Source organism: Danio rerio, chromosome 19, assembly GCF_049306965.1.
Source record: "Danio rerio strain Tuebingen ecotype United States chromosome 19, GRCz12tu, whole genome shotgun sequence".
Classification (NCBI taxonomy): domain Eukaryota; kingdom Metazoa; phylum Chordata; class Actinopteri; order Cypriniformes; family Danionidae; genus Danio; species Danio rerio.
Window position 1 is genome coordinate 17626631 of NC_133194.1, and position 17115 is coordinate 17643745.

At 34.6% G+C, this 17115-nt stretch overlaps 1 protein-coding gene and 1 long non-coding RNA gene across 9 annotated transcripts in view; both read left to right on the top strand.

Moving 5' to 3' along the window:
* The window catches only part of ptprua (protein tyrosine phosphatase receptor type Ua), a 434849-nt gene that overhangs the window by 244646 nt on the left and 173088 nt on the right, over positions 1-17115 (top strand). The window lies entirely within an intron of this gene.
* On the top strand, positions 13504-17107 carry LOC137488492 (uncharacterized). Its single transcript, XR_011007543.2, has 5 exons — positions 13504-13645; positions 14196-14384; positions 14654-14811; positions 15324-15419; positions 16157-17107. It is a non-coding gene; the product is annotated as an uncharacterized lncRNA (long non-coding RNA).

Sequence of the window (17115 nt, forward strand, 5' to 3'; positions counted from 1 at the left end):
AATAAAAATAACAAAAAAAATAAATATGATGACGACATGTGATCGGTCATCATGACTGCAGCAACTTTGAGTCCCGAAGTGTCCAGCTGTCCGTCTTGACGGCTCCGTTTTCAACTCCGCCCCTGCCTGCGCTCGGCTAATCTCGTTGATCACCGGCTGCAGCTGAGCTTCATGTCGAACGCACCTAATGTCTACTCTCATGTCTGTGCTAACGCAGAATGAAGCGAGTGCACTGATGCCCATTCTGACCAATCACAGATGTTTCTGCTGAGCTCCTGAACACACAGCCATTCAGCTCATGCTGATATGCTCTCTCATTGGCTGTGGCTCGTCACTACATCTGACCACACGTGGGGTTGAGTCAGCCGACTGCTCTGGAATATTTAGCATGCTGAATGTTGGATTTCCGTCTGCGAGGTGTCGGCGACGCGTCAGCGAGCCTCGTTGATGCGTTGCTCAGTAGTTCACACATAAAGAGCGGCGAGCGCAGAGCACCCGCAGATTTCTTCCCGATCACAGCCCGATCTGTCGGCGAGCTCGTTAACTTCCAAATCGGGCTCAAATCAGGCTTAAAATCCTCTAGGTTGAACTAGGCATTAGCCTACCCATTTCACCAGTACCACGTCTTTGGAATGTGGGAGAAACCGGAGCACCCAAAGGAAACCCATGTGAACGCAGGGAGAACATGAAAACTCCACACAGAAACACCAACTGACGCAGTTGAGGCTCAAACCAGCGATCTTCTTGCTGTGAGGCGACAGCACTAACTACTGCACCACAGTGTCGCCTGTGCAGCATCCACCTAAATTAATTAACTGCAGTGTAAATAGTTAAAATATCACACTAGAAGCCCAATTCAACATGTCATACTGCTGGCCCAAACATTGGACGATGTAGGATGTCATTTCAATTTCATATTTCTTTTTCTTTTTTTTTCTTGCACTAGTTATACAAATGTATACTAAACTCTGTCTGAAGAGCAGAAAGTGTTTACTTTGAAAACCATGTTGCTATATTTTTAATTTAGTACATTATTTCCCCAAATTGACTTAGAAATGAGGAAGAATACAAATAAAACCAGTAAGTAGATACGGCTAATTCTTGAACAAGGAAAACCTGCTTACAATGTGGATGCCTCTGTGTTGTAGTTCACAGGCTACCTTTTAAAAAGCCAGCAGTATTTGCGTCTCCAGAACCATATGCAATATTGTTGTACCCCAGGGACCTGTCATGGGGCCCTTTATTTCCATCCTGTATTAAATGGATTTTCAATATCCACCCTGAAGGTATTGATGGTGGATTTCTAGTGCACCAGGGGACTGGTTATTATGCAGGGAGAGCACATGGTCCAGCAGCAGACCTGACTGGACAGGCACATTAACTGAAATGTTCACTGAAAACTGAACTAAATGACAAAATAGACCTGTTACTCTCATTTTAAAGGTTTGCATATAATTGAATGGTAAATTATTACCATGTCATCATATTCACTCGTGTTCATGTTCATGTACAATATATCTGAGATTAAAAATCGGATTCCATACTTGTTCATCCTTGTAATAATATGTATTCAAGGGGCATGTGATAAATAGAAAGCTCTCTCTCATGAACACACACACACTCACATGCGTGCACACACGCATGCAAGCACGCACGTACGCACGCACGCACACACACACGCACGCACATTTGAAGAAAGCTGTTAACATGTAACCTTTTATCTTCATAGTAGGAATATAAACACTATAGTAGTCAATGGTTACAGGTTTTCGGCTTTTATAGTGTCCAAAAAAAGAAAGTCAAAAAGATCCAAAAAAAAAATAAACTCCTTTTTATTTATTTTTTTAATCTTCATTTACTTTGTCTTCATCTTTGTCGTTATCATCTTCGTCAGCTCTTTGTATTGGTCTTCTTTTTCTTCATCGCCATCTTCTTCTTTATTTTCTTTGTCTTCATCTTCTTCATCGTCATCTTTGTCGCCATATTCTGTCACCACTTTGTCTGTCTTCTTCATTTTCTTTGCCGTCTACTTTGTTGTTGTCTTATTTTTCATCTTCATTTTAATTTTTATCTTCTTCTTTATCTTCATGTTCTTCATCTTTATCTTCATCTTCATCTTCTATTTCTCTGTTTTCATCTTCTTCATCTTCTTTGTCTACTTGTTCTTCATCTTTTTTGTCTTCTACTTCGTCACCTTCTTCTTTTGCTTTTTCTTCTTGTATTGTCTTCTTTGTCTTTTACCACTTTGTTGTCATCTTTGTCTGTCTACTTCTTTTCATCTTCTTCCTATCTTCATCTTTTTGACTTTTCTGATCTTTGTGGTCTTCTTCATCGTCTTCTTTGTCTTTTTCTTCATCTTATTTGTCTTCTACTTCTTTGTTGTCATCTTCTTCGTCATCTTCTTCATCATCATCTTCTTCATCTTTGTCTACTTTGTCTTCTTCTTCATCTTCTTTGTCTTCTACTTGGTTGTCTTATTTATCATGTTCTTCATCACCTTTTTTGTCTTCTACTTCGTCACCTTCTTCATCGTCTTCCTCTTTTGTCTTTTTTGTCTTCTACGTCTTTGTTGTCATCTTTGTCTTAATCTTCTTTTTATCTTCTTCATATCTTCATCTTTTTTGACTTCAACTTCATCTTCGTCATCTTCTGTGTCTTCTACTTTTTTGTTGTCTTATTTATCATCTTCTTCATCCTCTGCTTCTTCATCTTCTTTTTCTTTGTCTTCTTTGCCTTCTTTCTTTGTCTTTTTCATCTTTCTTCGTCTTCTTCATATCCTTCTTCATCGTCTTTGTCTCCTACTTCTTTGTCATTTTCTTCTTTATCATTTTCTTTGTCTTCATCTTCTTCAATTTTGTTGTTGTCTACTTCATCAGCTCTTTGTCTTTGTCTTATTCATCTTCTGTCTTCTACTTTGTTGTCGTCTTATTCATCTTCTTCTTCTTTTTTTCTTTGTCTTCATCGTCTACTTCATATTTTTAGTCTTTTTTGTCTTCATCTTTTTCATCTTCGTCGTCGTCTTTGTTTTCTACTTTGTTGTTGTTTTATTCATCTTCTTCTTTTTCATTATCTTTTTCATCATCTTCAACTTCTACTTTGTCATCCCTTGTCTTTGTCTTCATCTTCTTTGTTGTCGTTTTATTTTTCATCTTCTTCATCTTCATTTTTATCTTCTTCATCTTCTTCCTCCTCTTCTTCTTCCTTCTTATTCTTTGTCTTTATCTTTTTGTCTTCTTTTTTTATCTTCTTCATATCTTTAAATCATTCTCTTCTTGTTCTTGTTCTTCTTCATTTTCTTTCTTCTTCATCATATTATTATCTTCGTCATTATCTTTTTTGTCTTCTTATTTGTCTTTGTCTTCTTTATCTTCTTTGTTGTCTTCTTATTTGTCATCTTTTTATCTTTATTTTCATCTTATTCTTCTTCTCTGTCTTCTTCTTCTTTGTCTTATACTTTGTTGTAATCTTTGTCATCTTTTTTCTTCTTTTCTTTCTCTTCTTTCTATTCTTCTTCATCGTCTTCATCTACGTCTTTTCCTTTTTTGTCTTCTTATTTTTCTTGTTCTTCATCTTGTTCTTCATCTACATTTTTTTTTCTAATATTTTTTATGTTGTTATTGCATTATATTTCTTATTATTGATTGTTTCTTAATTTTTACCAGAGATGGGTTGCGGCTGGAAGGGCATCTGCTACGTAAAAACTTGCTGGATAAGTTGGCAGTTCATTCCGCTACGGCGACCCCGTATTAATAAAGGGACTAAGCCGACAAGAAAATGAATGAATGAATGTTTCTTAATTTTAAACATGTTTTGCTGCTTAACATCTCTATTTATTGCATGATTATATAAAAAGTTTCCTTAACAAATGTACACTATTTTTACTTCATCTTTGAAAAGGAAATCATAATTATGCCATCCACATTTGAAGCATTTTGAAATGGAGATTTTGTTGACTTTAGTACTAAACAAATAACACATGTACATCATATTACAAGATGGAGGGGGGTGGTGTTTCTTGGCTTGGGTAAATAGAAATAGAAAAGACCAACAGAAGGAAAAGATAACAACAGAGAAGAGAATGAAAGAAATAAAGAAACAGTTGTGAATATTCAGTGGGCTTTGTTGCAATCTGGCTGTTGCAAGCTGTTGTAATGAGCTTAGGAACGACTTTGACTCTTGTCCAAACATTTACCCAGTAGATGATCATTTATCTTCTGTCCTCTAAACTACTTTTACACGACTGTCCCAACCCTGGTCTCATTCCCACCGCTCTTTTCTTGGCTGCTGCTTGTTTTCATAGTTCTATCTTCCATCGTTTGTAACTGCCAAGTGCAAGCATGTTTTGCTAGCTGATTACTCCAGTTTAATTGTTTATTTGTTACCTTATTTGTGTTGCTTAATGTTCTGGTGTTTTCAGAGCACAGCTGCTCTGATAAATCCAATCAAACGTTCAATCAAATCATGCTTGTCCATAAATGCTTCATATCAGCTCAACCGCTGGGTGTTGGATGGAGTCTGCAGTGGGACACGGTCTTTCTGATGCACACATACCGCATTCACTATGTGTATTTGTGTGTCACTTTCAATAGCTTCCCGTTTGTGATCTAGCTCAGTGAGCCAAGAAATCTGACATGTTTTTTTGTAATGTGGTTTCTTAATGGATGCAGCAAATCATTAAGACAGATTGAAGTCCCCACACAGATCTGAGTCATCAACACACGCCAACTGTATGTTTTAATATGATTAACAATCTTTTGATCAACAGATTTCTATGCACTTTAGAATGTTGAAGGAAATTCCAAACACTTAAAATGTGTATCTAATTGCATTTTTCTGATGCAAATACTGTTTCAAATGAAAAAGATGCAAAAAACAAACAAAAAAAAAAAAACATATGTGACTTGTCCTCAGCATTATGTGATTGGATAACTGGACCAACCAGCAGAGCAATCTCAATGCACACCATCTGTTTTAGTTATTCTGGAATGACTGATCCAAGCTTTGTCATCAAAATGACTTCCCAGAACTGTCTCACAAGGTTGCCTAGCCAAACATTCAGGCAAAAAGAAAGAAAAAAAAAACATAGCAGCATTTGATATTTTTGATTTTACTAAGACTTCATGTTGTACAAACAGGTGCTTTTAGGGGAAATGCTGTAACATTGTTCCCTTCCTACATTTAGAATTAGTTTATGTACTTTTCCACGCCATTTATTGTTTTGCATATCACTCTACATTATCTAGAATTATAAGCTATATTAGTTGTTATAATACATATGTTTTATTCAAGCAAGTAAAGCAAGTTGCTATTAGGGTGACATAATTTCATCATCATCATCATCATCATCATCATAATCATCATCATTATTATTCATTCATTCACTTTCTTTTTGGCTCAGTCCTTTTATTAATCAGGGGTCAACACAGCTGAATGAACCACCAACTTATCCAGCATATGCTTTACACAGTGGATGCCCTTGCAGTTGTAACCTAACACTTGGAAATATAGACATACACTACGGCCAATTTAGCTTATTCAATTCACCTATAGCACATCTTTGGACTGTGGTGGAAATCAAAGCACCAGGAGGAAACCCATGTGAACACTGTGTGAATCTCCACACAGAAATGCCACCTGAACCTTTGTGCACTATTTAAAATCACTACTTTTTTGTTATGTTAGGGTTTCACTGAATTAAACTGTTGTAAAAATGCATCAGATACTTTTTCTTTTTCCTTTTTTTGTGCATAAATCTGTTAATCAACCTCCGTCCTATTCAAAACTACAATTTTTTTTTTTTTAATTACAGGATTTTAAATCTTTTATTGCCAAGTTTACAAATTATGTAACTGATTTGGGGAAAAACACACAAAATGACTTATATTCAATATAAAAAGCAATTGTGAACCGGAATTTTTTACATGTGAACGATTAGTAAAAACAATGGCTTTGATGCACTGTTAGACTTTCATTTTTTCTTTCTAATTTACTGTTGGTGACCATTTGACAACTCATTGACAAACCCTAACTCTAACCTGTTGACTAGCTATGTTGTTTCCCATTTCCAAGACTTTGATGAAAGGTTTTTAAAAAATCCAGTCCACAACTTTTTTATAATGAAAAGGCACAATTTTGTGTGTTTTTTCACCAAATCAATGATGTCAAAAATTTATGAATTTGGCAACTAAAGAGTTAAAATCCTGCAATTGTCTAAACAGTTTAGTAGTTTTAATCAAGACTGGGGTTGATTAACAGATTTATGCAATAAATAAATAGATACAAATTTTTTTTTACATTTTTACAACAGCTTATATATTTGGGCTACAGCAGCAGACGACCATACATATGCCGAACTTTCTGATAAGAACAGGACAATAATGAGACTACAATTCACACAGGCTCACCAAAAAAGGACCATAGAAGCTTGGAAAAATGTTGCCTGGTCTGATGTGTCTCAATTTCTGCTGCGACATTTTAATGGTATAGGGTCAGAATTTAGCATCAACAACATGAAAGCATTGCTGACCATGTCGATCCCTTTATGACCACAGTGTACTTCCAGCAGGATAACGTGCGTTATAATAAAGCACAAATCATATCAGACTGTTTTTTTGAACCTGACAATGAGTTCACTGTACTCAAATGGCCTCCACAGTCACCAGAACTCAAACCCATAGAGCACCTTTGGGATTTGGTGAACAGGAGATTTGCATCATGGATGTGCAACTGACAAATCTGCTGCAACTGCATGATGCTATAATGTCAATATGGACCAAAATTTCTGAGGAATATTTCCAGTACCTTGTTGAATCTATGACATGCAGGATTAAGGCAGTTCTTAAGGCAAAATGGGTCAAACCCGATACTAATAAGGTGCTCCTAATTAAGTGGCCGATGAGGATATTTAGATGTTTCTCTGTTTATAATGAACTAGAGTTTAGTATTTAGTTTAATATTTTTTCCACCAATATCTGCAACATGAATGAATCATGGTTCTTAACTCTGTCCTTGTTATTTCTAGCTCCATCAGGTTGATTATGTATATAAACAGAAGAAATGTGTTTTAAAAAGCATGTTTAACCACTTGTTGTTCAGTCTGGTTGTACAAACTTAAAGTTTTTTTGTATTATTATTATTATTGTTATTTGTTAAAATGCTGTTTTTTTTATGTCCTATTATTCTATTATTCCAAATGTAGGGGGAGAGAGGGGGCCTAGTTTGCTGACAAGGGCGTACAAGCTATCTCTAGTCACTTCTTAGAACCATCACCAAAAGGAAAAGGTGCTTTAATCACATAATCATGCAAAGAATTAGAAAGATTTCTTTAGAAGAACATTTTTGTTTTTATAAAAAACAGCTCTTGCCAGCAAATCCCAAGCGGTCCAATGTCCGAACATTTATCTGAAGTGATTCTTTATTAAGAGCTTTTCTTGTCAGTGTGGTTTGGTTTGACGGTGTTTTTCCAGCATGTGTGGTCCAATTCATGTTGAGATGCATGAGTGCTCATGGAGATTCACTAGGGGTTTGTGCGAGACGTGAATTGCATTGTCAACATTCCTTGGTTTTCCAAAGCTTTTGTTAGACATGAAAGGAGTTTTTTTTTTTTCATTCCCTGTTATTTGTGTTTGTGCTCCTGAGCTTGCCCTGATAAAACGGATCCGTACGTGGTATGCAAAAGCGTCCCACTGGTGTAAATGAGATGCTTCCGCTTGTATGCCAACACGCAATTGTTTCCTGTCTGCAGTGTTTTGATCTCTATCATGTTGAAGCTCAAGACATTCGGGTGGGTTGCATACAGGAAATAAGAGCAAGAGATAAATGGGTGCCAGTCACCGTGAGCTGCAGATTTTATAAACCACCTTCCTTTTTTTGATGTGCATTGTGCTGCTGTCAGTGCTGTAGGTGTTAGAGATGACGAGAAGCATTTATCAAATATTAACAATGCTACCAGCCCTTCTGTTTCTTCTGATGTTTTGTGCACACATCTTACACACATACATGCATGATGGCCCAATGACTAACCCCCCTTTTTTTTCTTCTTTCTGAGCTGAGGTGTCCTTTGTTGAAAGTCGTTTCATTTGCATATATTCATTTTGCAGATGCGTTTTTATCCCCTGCATCAAAGTGATTTGTATGATGAGTTATACACAAGTGTCTGGGTGATTCATTTATTTATGTAAATGCATAAGACAGTTGTTAGACTGATATATATATATTTGCACAGCAGTTTGTTCTGGTCCTTGAATTTGATTGGCTGAGAGGTCTTTCTAGACATGCAATATTCTACCAACATTTTTTTCTCTCATTTTAAAACCCACTTTAAATGTACAATACACTGTTTTAGTGTCTCAATTTAGTTTTAAGAATTGTCTAGGAGAGAATCTAGTAGTATAGACTTAAAATGTGTGGTTTAATTATAAAGAAGACTCTGTAAAAATGTTTTGATGATTTACGCAAAGCATCAGAATATATGCATGTATAGAACATTGTAAAATATATCCAACATTGTATTTATGCAGTACTTTTTAAATTAATCTAAGTTATGCCTGTCAATTTGATGGGTTAATTAGTTCTAGACAAAAATAACACTGTGAAAGGTTGGTATCACATGATAAATATGTGTAGTATCACGTATTTGACTGTTTGACTGTTTTTGTCCAGAATAGCACATATGGTAATGTTATATTGATTGTACACAACACTTTGCTTAATAAAAAGTTAATAGTATGCTATAGTTAGACCACTTAGTCAGTTTTGCAAACAAACATATTAAGTAATAATAGAACTTCATGTTTGAATCTAGCAAATCAATGATTTAATTTGCCATTCACAAAGTGAGAACTTTCCTGACTGATTCAACCATTTGCAAGGCAAGGCAAGACAAGTTAATTTATATAGCACATTTCATACACAGTGGCAATTCAAAGTGCTTTACATAAACAGAAATGAAAGAGACAAGTGTAAGAAAATAAAAACAAATAATAAGAATTATAAAAATAAGAATAAAAAATAGATAAAACAGATAAAAATGTGTTAAAATAGGTTATAAGATCATTAAAAAGAAAAGGAAAAAATAATTTTATTAATTTTAAATGAATGAAGTGTACGACACACTTAAATGACTCAATAAGACATTTACTACCATATTTTTTTTTGTTTTGTTTTGGAGACAGGTAAAAAAAGTTATATTAAATTAATATTAAAATTAATGAATGAAGGAATGAAGGAAGGAATGAATTAATTAACGGTCCAAATAAAAATTTTATTTAGTTTAATTTTTAATTTTCACTCCTTAAATTCCTTAAAAATTAAGCTCCCTGTAATGCTTAAACATTACAAATACACTTTTCATATATTTCCCATGAGCTCCGAGCTCTATTGACAGAGGACAAATGGACTTACATTGCTTGCAGTGGTGTAGTCGGGAATATACACACTTACATTCTGTATGACTACTTTTTCCACAAGCTGTTTGGGTTTTATGACTTCTGAGAATCAATAATTGCGTATACTCTCAGTACACTCTCTTGTTTTGCTGATTTGGCTTCCCTAACTTACAGTATGTGTATTTGCATCCTCTTTAGCTTTATAACAATTGTGTTGCATTTGGAGCACTTTTGTTTAAATTACGACCTCAGCTGAGAAATTTTTTTTGTACGTTTTTGTATTGAAGAAGGCAAGTCAACTGAATGATGTCTCGCTGAAAGGTTCAGGTAAAATTATAAAACAACATGGCCATAGCTTTAGCTCACCCTATATTTCGATTCAGCCGCTCTAAAAGTTTTGTGATTAGCTCAAGAACTTTACACTGTACTAACTAATGATCACCTCAGTCCCCTTTAAATTTGATATGGAAACGGTGGCAGACTTCCGCTCCCCTGTTTTCAACCTGAGAGCACAATGTGTGTGTTTATCGATAGATTGTTATAATATCTACATATTTGCAGTGTTTTGCTACAGAAACACTTGTATCACTTGTACCTCATGGGTAGGCCCACAAGGAATCTGCATGCGCAGAATTCCTCAGATTTCCGCAGAATTTTGCCCATCATTGATTCTGTTTATTTACTTAAGTATAAGTTTATAAATGTATAAATTTATATTTATTCTGTTTTTAAATTAATTTCAGTATAACTATTGACTAATATGAAAATATTCATATGATTTATTTACAATACAGTTTGTAAAAAGTGTGTAAAAAGTCATAATTTCTGTCTTTTAGTAGTCAAAATTATATAAGAGACTTGTTGTGTTTACCAAATAAAGTGGATCTAATTGGATTTAAATTTTAAACATTAGATAAAAGTTTTAAAGATTTTTTTTCACTTATTAAGATTTTAGCTATGTTACTACCAAAATCATTCCACAGAAATCTGCAGATTTAAAAAAAAAAAAAAAAAATCTGCAAAAATAGCAACAACAAAAAAAATCCACAGATTCTGTCTGGCCCTACTCATGGGTCATGGAGGAGCAATCAGTTTTCCCCATCTACTGTGCTCACCTCATCAACACATTTGTTTCTTCCAGCGAACATGCAACTCTTTACGAACATTGTTCATTTCAAAATTAACCTTGAATATAAAGCACATTACAGTGCATGTGACATTAACTATACCATACATTAATGCACAGGATTAAGCACAGTGACCACTGTAACCACTGACTTTCCTTCTGTGAAAGTCAGTAGCTACATAACTGATGTTAAATATCTATATCTATATTGCTAATGAATTAAAGAAACATTGACTTTTGTCATTTCTTTGCCTCCTTTTATTTAAAATTTGAGTTAGGTGCATAATACTACACCCCTGTTTTTAGGACTACACCACTGCTTTGCTGCATCCAGTGCAGGCAGCTTCCTATACATCACAATACACTGTAAAAACGCCAACTTTCAAAAAGTCCTCTGAACAAAGATTAATAAGTTAACTGAATTTAAATATTTTCATTTGAAATGCTGACAAATAATAGTTAGTTTGTTCAACAAATATGGTGCTTCAATGTGAAAAACTTAAAATATTTCATTGAACTAATACAAAATTCTTAGTTTTGCGTTGATGCGTGCCCTTCTTGTTGGCGCATGCGCCTTAAAAGCTTCTGGCGCATGCGCAATTTACTTCCATAGCTCACTGCAGGGGGTACCTGTCACGTGCGCGCGACAAAACGAACCATCTTTCTTTCTGCGGAGCTACGTGTCAATCGTTTTCATAATCGATTGTATATAATTGTATACATGTTTTTGTGCGATGTGCTACCCATCTGACTGCCCGATCTATTTTACCAGTGTATTAATGATGTGAGAGACCGTGATAGAGCGGTTAAGAGTAGTGGTGGGCAAAGCGAGGCTTCGTGAAACACTAGGTGCGTTCGACATGAAGCTCAGCTGCAGCCGGTGATCAACGAGATTAGCCGAGCGCAGGCGGGGCGGAGTTGAAAACGGAGCCGTCAAGACGGACAGCTGGACACTTCGGAAGTTGCTGCAGTCATGATGACCGATCACATGGCGTCATCATATTTTTTTGTTATTTTTATTTATAACTATAAAACATTTACAAATAAAACAGAATACAGTCTCTACAAACTGTGTTTCCTTTTTAAACAATATAAGAGAATTATGAGTAAAATATATAACAAATGCATAAGAGAAATAAGAGGAAATGAGAGGTTAATATAAACATAAAACGAACAGGTCTATTAAATACAAAGCAATAAGCATAAATTCTAGGAGTTAAACATCAACCTTTAGGCTAATACTTCTTGTTTGAATATGCTAAAAAGGGTTTACATATATGTACATTTATAGATATAAAAATGCCCCATGTGAAAAGCAAAACAAGGTGTTTTGATTAGGTCTTAATAAATGAGATTATTTTGGATAATGAATGAATTTTCAAAAAAGCATTTTAATCCAAAAAGATCGTGTTGAAAACAGGTAAAATAAGTGAGCGATGTAGAAGTTTCCCAGAAAGAGCAGGTAGCCTTTAAACTGCTAGACAGGAAATAAAATATATATTTATATTATAATAATAAAACCATTTTATAATTAGCTATTTAATAAAATAGTTCTTTAACTTAATTTGTTAAGAGAGCTTTAGGATGGCAGGATCAATGATGATGATTATTTTATTTCAAGTCTGTAAGACTTATTTGAGTTCATATTTAGGTTATTCACTAAAATATACACTAAAATATATCATTTAAATCGTTCATGGAGATGAATGAAGTAAATAGTCTGTATAAAAAAGTTGAAAATAACCCTGTGCAAACAAGCTAACCTTTATAACCAGATTATTTAAAAAAAGATGACTACTGCAGTAAAATATTTGTAGTCTTTTAATAAGCAAGATGTGTACAGGATAGAGAGGGTGTGAAAAGTGAATTGTTTGTTTCGAAACTTTTGAATCGGAATTTGTCCAATTATAAACCCGAAATACACGTGTTTGTTGTCATGTGGTGAACTCGGCCAATCGTGTAATATCGGTGTCGTCATCAAAGCTTCTGCAGTCGCTCTTCAGAAGCTGCACGGTCTGAGTTTGCGGTCTGATCTCGGAGCGCTGTCGCGGTACTTTGATGCCACATGTGACAGTCACGTGGCGTCGGCGCAGCATCAATCCGGACAAGATTTCTAACCAGAATGCACCGCTTTAAGACAGATTTCGATCGATCTGCGCAGCGCTGCATGAAGTCGAACGCACCTAATGTGTCGAAGCTTCGAAACGTTTCGAAACCTCACTCTACAGTGACATTTAGTGGTCATTTTTTATATATATTGCACTGAAACAGCTTCAGCAAAGAACGATTGAACAAATTGAGGGATTAAACCCCACTTTGTGAAATTAGAATCCTTCAAGTAACATAGTACAGTGGTTAAGGTGTCAGACATCCATGCAGGAGTAGTAAGTTTCGAAGCCAGTCAGTAGCAGTTGTTTTAAAATGCTTTAATACCAGTTGGTAATGCTTTGCTCTTGTATCGTTTTGTTTCAACATTGGTCTAATATCCGAATAAACAATTTGTGAATAAATATGTCTTGTTTTTGTCTTAAAACAGGGTTGTTGCTAGATCAAAAACGGTGGCCTGAAGTTATCAAGAATTATTTATATTATTCATTAAATTTCCCATTTATTGTATTTTATTAATGTCTACCCAAACCCTAAACCCAACCATACTGTAAAAATATTTATTATTGTTTTACAGTGTTACAAAAATAATGCTAAATTGATGGCGTAACTGTAGCTGTATCCTATTTAGGCTACACAAAACAGAAACATGATTAAAATACATAAAACCATGATTTCGAAGTCGGGATTCGAACCCAAAACATCATGCTAAGCATAGAATCAATAAGCAAACCCACAGTGCTCTAAGCCATTTGAGACAGAGATAATTCGGAGACCTTGGCAGTCAAATTAGGCTTCACCAGGTCTCGAAACGTTTCTAAGCTGATCGATGCTTTGAATCGCTTTAGTCACGTGACTAGGTGTTTCGAAACACTTTAGTCACGTGACTTGGGTGCTTCGGATCATGCTTCGGTGCAGTGATTCGAAACACTTGCGCTTCGGGATCTCGACACTGTGTCAAAACATCAGTTTCACGTCAGCCATCCCTAGTTAAGAGCAGGCCAACGACGTTTCTGCTAAATCATAGGTATGTATGTCTTTTTTTGTTGTCATCTAACGTTATATTATTTGATATGTTGGCTTTGATGTGCGCGTGTATCCTAATACGGAACTATTTGTTATAATTTAGCCGTGAGTTACTTGTTTCGTGCACTTGGTTTTGGCTATTTACATCAATAAAAGTTTAGAGTGAATGTATTTGAAACAAATAGCGATTTCAATCGAGTCATTTGCTTTAATAACTCACGATTAATACAATGAGTATCATATAACATACCAGATCAGGTATCCAAGTCAAATATAACATTATGTCCTGTTTATCTAGATTGCTGTCAGCATTGCGCACATCATAACCTTTTTTCCCTTCGAACCAGAGCCAGTGGAACAAACGGTGACGTGTTTAACTGTGTAATTTGTGTGAAAATCGTGTGATTTTCATGTAATTCATTGCTTGATTTGATAGCTCGACTAAATGTCTATCATATTCAGACCAACTTGCTTTAACAGTCAGCTAGCTTTTATTTACATAAAAAATATAAAGGGCTAAATATATATTTTTCTTTCTTTTTGCTCAAAAGGACTGAAATATTGACAATGACATAATTCAATGCAAGATTTCCTTGAGGAGGTGAGACTTGTTATCATCAGTGAAATTTGACGGTCATTCACCAGCAGATGCAAGAAACCTTTTCTCTTTGCCCAAAAGAAGTTGTTGAGATTTAGCCAGGAAGAAATTAGAGAGAGATAACCTGGACTTTAAGGAAGAGGTAAGTCACTATATTGCAATTGCTTTGGTTTCATTCAAGGTAGTAATGATAATGCTAAAAATAACAAACAACATTATTATTATAGGTAATTCAAAATACATCTGTATTCAGCATTTGAACATTTAAATATTTACATTTACATATATATATATATATATATATATATATATATATATATATATATATATATATATATATATATATATATATATATATATATATATATTATGTGTAAAAATTAATATGTATGTTTTTTTTGTATATTGTAGATCTGCACAGAGTTTTCTCAGATCTGTAATGTAGATCTCCTGAGACAGTTAATCGAGTGACTTGATAAATATACAGCACCTCTCCTGAAACTCTACAGAAAAGAAGGGATTCAATGGGTCCAGAGATGGATACAACTTTAAACAAGATGGATGAGCAGGTACTCATTAAGATTTTTTTTTTCTTATACACCCGTCTGATGTTTTTAACATGTGCAACATATTTTGTCCTGTCAAGAATTTCATGCTCAGGTAATACAGTCTAATAAAACGTAATTGCAACAATTTAATTGTCCAGTCCTTTTGCATTAATTTTAATTGTGTCAAGTTGTGTTTTGATTGTGAGATGGAAGTAAGATAAATAACAGATGTTTCACTTGTTTTGAGTGACCATTTCAAATGAATACATTCAAAGAGGAAAATAGAAAATAATAGCTGTAGTTTTTAACTCAAAGTAATTGTCACATGAAACTAAACATTTTTCTAAATTTGCCAACACAACCATTATCAAATTCCATTGTATGGAAACCACAAAAATCTTTTTTAAAAATAAAGCCATGTGTTTTTTCAACAGCATGAATAAAATACTATGCTCATTTAAATGTACTAAGGACATTTTTACTTACAAAACAATAAGATTGTAAAACACCCTTTGTAAATGACTTTCCTTTAGGTCACTGATATTGTCACCGATCGAGAAAGAGCAGCTCTTGAGGGATTGCCAATTTTTCTTCGTAAAAATTCTGCTTGCTTTCTCAAGATATGTCTGGTAAGTTACTCATTTTCATACCCTATTCTACATTTATTAGTCTGCTTGGTAACACTTTTAATAGCTGCACGCTATAAATAATTTATTTAGTATTAGCGAATAGTTAATTTATTTTCTGTTAAGCATAACTCTACATGAAGTGCTCAATGATTGTATTTTTTTTTAACTTTAATGATTCATTTGTATTACTAATTTAAGTATTGCATTATTTACAAACCAGTTATTTAAGAATAGTTGGTGTTTTTAAGATCATTCAGAATGCTTAAGTACACGATTAATAAACTATTCAAATTAACATTTAAATATCCTAATATTAAGGTATGTAATAATAGTTACTTTGTATGTTAGTATATGCTTTATGAGCTTAACTTCATCCAGTTGTGACCTAATCTAAAGTGAGGACTATTTATGCTTTATAAATCCCTTATGAATGACAATTAAAGGCTCAGTTATATTCTAAACAGGACAATAAACAACTTTCACAATTGAAACTGTATCAAATAAAAGTAAATCTTTGCAATTTTATGTAAAATAAAAGTTTAAAAAATTGCTAAATATTAAAAAGTTGTCAATATATTGTTCAATTATTATATATTATAGACTATTCAAAGTGTTACTGTTTGTATGTACGAAAGTATTACATGTTTTTATTTTCTTTGCATAATAGTAATAACATTAATAAGTAGTAATTAATATTACACATCAATTAATTTTCCCATTACTTAATCTCCTATAAGGACACGGACCCTGAAGACCACAGCACCAGAGATTAAAGGATTGGAATCTTCACTGTGGTGGAAGATGATAATGGCACTTCTGCATCCCTGCAATATGTGATGAACCTCGCTAAAATCTTGGAGGAGGCCATAGTACTTCAGGATATCACACATCTGCCTGCAGCCTTCGCTTACTTGTTCAGCCTCTTGTATAGACTGAATATGGAACACCCAAAAGAACTCAAATATACTTTTTAAGTGATTCAGCATGTTTTATGGAGGTTGGTGGCACATGATCTGCGAGAGTTCAGTTCATTCATTCATTCATTTTCTTTTCGGCTTAGTCCCTTTATTAATCTGGGGTCGCCACAGCGCAATGAACTTGTTTTACGCAGCGTATGCCCTTCCGGCTGCAACCCATCTCTGGAAAACATCCATACACACTCATTCACACATACACTACGGACAATTTTAGCCTACCCAATTCACCTGTGCCACACGTCTTTGGACTGTGGGGGACTGTGGGGGAGAACCCAAAGGAAACCCACGTGAACGCAGGGAGAACATTCAAACTCCACACAGTAACGGCAACTGACCCGTGACCACTTCCTAATGTGCCACTGTTTCAATGTTTTGAGGTCTGTTTTTGGACTTTATGTACTTTGTTGACAAAAGTGCAGTACACTTTAAAGACTGTATGAATGGAGTGGCTTTTAGGGTTTACTCTGATTAGATGATTGTATATTCACCTGGTTTGAGTGTTTAGACACACTAATAGCTTGGTTTTAGTAAGGTTGCCAGTTATTTTATGTTGAGGCAGTGTACAATCTTTTCAAATCTGGAAACATTCAGTACTAGTTGTGTACAAACTAGCCCAATGCTGAACACGGCTAATGTCAAATGCTGATTTTGTATGCAAATGTTTTGGATTGTGATTTGAACACAGTTAAAAATAAAAAAAAGTGAATTGACTATTCTTG